We start from the raw sequence: 5,002 nt of genomic DNA on the forward strand, positions 1-5,002 counted from the left end.
TTGTAAATAGTGCTGCAGTGAACATAGGGGTGCACATATCTTTTTGAATTAGTGTTTTGGTTTTCTTTGATTAAATACCCAGAAGTGGAATTGCTGGGTCAAAAGATATTTCTATTTTTAATTTTTTGAGAAAATTTCAAACTGTTTTCCATAGTGGCTGTACCAATTAGACAATGGTTTCTTAAATATGACAACAAAAACATAAGCAACAAGAGAAAAAATTAATTACCTCATCAAAAATTTAAAATTTTTGTGCTTCAAAGAAGTAAAACCCCATAGAATGGGAGAAAAATTTTTAAGTGACTTATCTGATAGGGGACTTAGACTATATAAAGAACTCTTACAAACTCATTATTTTATAAAGACAAATAACTCAATTTAAAAATGGTCAAAGGATCTAAATAAACATTTCCCTAAAGAAGATATACAAATGGCCAATAAACACATGATATTCACTTCATTTGTCATCAAGGGAATGCAAATTAAAACCACAATAAAATACCATTTCTCACCCACTCGGATGGCTATAATTGAAGACAGACAATAACAAATGTTGGTGAGGATATGAAGAAACTGGAATCCTCATATATTGCTGGTGGGGATATAAAATGGTGCAGCAGCTTTGGAAAAGAGTCTGTCAGTTAATCAAAAGGTTGAACACAGTTACTACATGACCTAGCAATTCCATCCCTATGTAATTAACCAAGAGAAATGAAAACATACATCCACACAAAAACTTGTAGACAAATGTTCATAGCAGCATTATCCATAATAGCCAAAAAGTAGAAACAACTCAAAGGTCCATTAATTGATGTGTGGATAAATACATTGTGGTATATTCATACAATAGGATATTGGGCCATAAAAAGTACTGACACATGCTACAACAATGGATGAACTTTGAAAGTGTTATTCTAAATGAAAAAAAAAAACAGTCATAAATGATCGTATATTGTACAATTTGATTTATATGAAATATCCAGAATGGGCGATTCCATACATATAGAAAGCAGAGTTGTGGTTGTCCAGGGATAATGGGATTGGCGGTGACTGCTATTGGGTATAGGGTTTCTTTTTGGGTTGATGAAAATATTCTAGAAATAGATAATGAATATACTAAAAACTGAATTGTATACTTTGAATGGGTGAGCTGTATTATTTATATCTCAATAAAGCTGTTATTTAAAAAGTGGAGAAATGAGAGACAAAGGAGAAAACATACTTTTTTAAATGACTGCATGAAAATTGAGTATATTATATCCAACAGGGTGAATATAAAAGATGCAATCTTTATCACATACAAGATTTATTAAATTAAAATAGAACAATCAGTGCAGGTGTCTTAGGATTACTAAAGTATCAATGTTTGCATGTTAGTTGAAAGCCCAAAAGTCGAAAGCAATATAGTTATAAATAAGTAGAGCTAGAGGAATTATAATTACTGACCTAGTAAAGGAAAACATTAATTAGTAAAACGATAAAAGTCATTACTTCCCCTCACTTGAAATGGGTTAAAAGTATTTGTTATGATAACCAAGATAGGTATAGAGAGCTGAAATTGAATACATTTGAGCTATGCCATAATACGTGAACCTAAGCTGGTGAAAACAGTAACATTTAGTGGAAGAGAGGAAAATATAATACATACCAAAAGAGAATTCAAATACATATGAACCTATATATAAATCCGATCTGCTTTTATTATTCAGTACAACTTCCCATCCTAGATATAGAAGACTATAGAGTAGAGGTTGGCACATTTTTCCTGATAATAGTTTAGGTTCTGCGGACTGTACAGTCTGTTACAACTACTTAACTGGACCCCTATAGAAAGAAAGCAGCCACAGACAATACATAAATACGAGTATGGGTGTGTGCCAATAAAACATTGTTTATGGAAACTGAAATTTGAACTTTACATAGTTTTCAGATGTCATGAAACATTTTTATTTTCTTCCAACCATTTAAAAATGGAAAAACTGGACATCGTTCCATAGTATAGTGGTTAGCACGTCTGCTTTACATGCAGAAGGTCCTGGGTTCGCACCCCAGTGGAGCCACAGTCCATAGTCTACGGCCATGCCACCCTGAACAAGCCTGATGTCTGATCTCGGAAGCTAAGCAGGGTCAGGCCTGATTAGTACTTGAATGGGAGACCACCTAGGAAGACCAGGTGCTGTAGGCATAAATAATAATAATTTTAAAAAATAAAAATAAATAAAAATGGAAAAACCAACCTAAGCTCATAGGCCATACCAAAAAATATAAATAAATAGACAACATAATGGACTGTACTTTGCCATCCCAATAGCAGAATGCTTTCAGTATTAGAAACACTTCAACATACTGAAAAGCAAGAAGGAGCAACCAAGTTTTACACTGCACAACAAAATTTACTCACCTGAAACAGAAAAGCATACAGATAAGTATGCCTCATCTGGAAAATAGTAACAAAAAATTATTAAAAATGTTTATGGGAAGTGCTTTAATACACAAAAAAAGTTCTAAGAGTAGTATTGCATACATAGCAAGCCACTCAACAACTATTTCTGATATGATTAGCAAAAGACATTCGTACTGACTCCAAGGGAAAAGACAGAGGCCATGATTCCATTTCTGCAGTAGTACAATGCATATCAGAATTAGAGAGATGACTTTTAGGTCCAAAATTCCCAAGCATGGTATTTTCTCGAGTCTAAAATTCTCAAAACTAGAGTAAATTTTATTTCAGCATCAGGAAGCTATTTATATATGAGATAAATGTCTAGAAGAAAGGTGAGAAGATAGCAAAATGTTTGAGAGTTATTGCTCTAAGAAATTGCCCAAAGGATTTCTCAAAGGAAAAATTAAGGTTAGAGTCAAGATTCCATCCTTAGCTACACATGTGAAGCCAACGCAAAAATCAGCAGGGAGACGGACTTTCACTAAGGATTCGTTCTATTTAAGAAACTATAAGAAGTTAATATTTGATAAACAGCTCAGAGCTCATCTATTCCACCTGACCACTTGCTACTTCTTAGTTTAAAGTACAAGGCAGTTAGGTAGAACCATTTGTTCAAGAACGAGAGAAGTATACTACTCGCTCCCCCCACCAAATCTTGTGTTGCACACCCTGTAGCACCAAGAGAAAGAGAAGCCATTTACTTATCACTGTAAGAGGTGGCTCCAGCCATTATATTTAGCTAACCTGCAAAGGAAGGTTTGTAATTCATAATTAAACAGAGCACCACTACCTGCCTATTCCAGATAAAATTACATTTTGTGAGAAAAAAAAATCAATACTCATTTTGATTTCACAACTTTAAACAATGGAATGCTGACAAAGCACCCTGCTATACATTCACCCAACCACCTGTCACCAACATCACCCTCGAACACAAAGGGCTATTTTTATGTAGTACATTATGGAGATAGGTAATATCCCATTGCCATGGCAACAAGTTTTCCAGAAGATAAGTTAGTCCATGAAGAATGTAAAAGAGAAAAGAGTTGTTTCTTTGCATTTGCCTTTACTTTACAGTACATGAGGAGAATTCTGCTTTTTTTAAGGCTTCAGTTTATTCAACAGGACCTTTAGTGAGTTTGAGCAATGTAAAAAGAAATCCTAAGTGGATATGTATACACATACAGCAAAGTTTGGGTGAAGAAGAGTCCCTATAGGAATCCCATCCTACAGAGAAAGAAAAATGCTAAACAAAGGCAAACCCGTACCCCAGACATTATAAGGCATTTTCTACTCCCCTGAACTAATTCATCTCTGGTTCTACGGTGACCTTTCCCACCATGTACAGCTACTTCTCCTGGCAGAATCTCCAAGAAGGCCGCTCAGTTGCTATATTTTCTCCAGCGCCCTGAACAAGCACAAACACTGCAACTCATGGAAATGCCCCACTCTAATCAAAAAGCACACATGCCCCATATCCGAATGCGGACAGACAGCCCCACAGTCCTCAAGGTTTCCCTGGAAAAGAGCAAAACCGCAGCTTGGATGGGCCAGTTGCCCCTGTCTGACCCTCTCTTATTCCTCCTGTTGGCCTTACACCCAGGCCCTGCTTGGCACGAATGGACTTCCTTCGCTCTCCACACCAGCCGTGCCCCATTCTCCAGAGGATCCAGGGTGGTGCTTCCCAGACCAGGTTGTAGCCTATGCTGGCTTTCACTCCATTTGTTCCTCAGAGCCACTCCCAGCCCTTCTTAATCCCCTCTGCCCAGGAGGCTGGCCTCTATAGCTTCAACACCCAGGCTCCCCCGCCTCTGGCTCCCATTTGGGTGAGGACAGTAAGAGGCACTGCAGCACATCAAGTGGCAGGAGACAGAGTGGGTTATCTGTTCCTCAGCCCACTAGCTGTTCCCTGGCCACAGTTCTGGCAGTGGCTGCTTTCTTCTAGACTACTGTGTCTGTAGGGCAGCCACCTTTCACAGCTCCGGCAACGACATTCCCTCCCCTTGCTCCTTCAGCTCTAGGGACAGCACGGGCTTCCTGCTACCGCTAGTCTCTCTATGCCTCATCACCTGCTTTCAGCAAAACCCTCTGAGCATGCCATTTCCTGCAGGGCCCTGAATGATACATAGCCTTACCCCAATTTATGATGGCTTCCCTGGCTTCAAAGCTTGATCAGCCTTGCCCCTAGACTGTTCCATGTTCCACTTCACTGTACCACAGAGGCTCCTTAGAAATGGCCCAAAACCCTTACTCAGATGCACACCCATGGGATTACCCTTTAAACAAGAATTCCAATATTTACACAGAGCTGCTATGAAAGCGACAGCCTCTCCATTAAGACACCACAGGGAAACCTCTCTTTATTTTTAGTCTGTCTCCTTGACAAAGACTGAATTTCAACCCAAATAATTATGAAAGGTATTGCCAGAAGTCACTTTTCTCTGTGACCTTGAGCAAGTTACTGAACCTCTGCGCCTCTATTTTGTTTTCTTCAAACAGGAGATGACAATAGCTATCTCGTGGTTTGGTTGTGAGAATTAAATGAGATGAGCATTCTGC

General features: G+C 38.3%; 1 pseudogene; it reads left to right on the forward strand.

Annotated features, from left to right (window-relative positions):
- The first annotated feature begins 2,069 nt into the window (after positions 1 to 2,069).
- LOC112479531 lies at positions 2,070 to 2,185 on the forward strand (annotated as a pseudogene).
- Positions 2,186 to 5,002: the final 2,817 nt, after the last annotated feature.

This window comes from Pteropus alecto, unplaced genomic scaffold (assembly GCF_000325575.1).
Source record: "Pteropus alecto unplaced genomic scaffold, ASM32557v1 scaffold23, whole genome shotgun sequence".
NCBI lineage: Eukaryota > Metazoa > Chordata > Mammalia > Chiroptera > Pteropodidae > Pteropus > Pteropus alecto.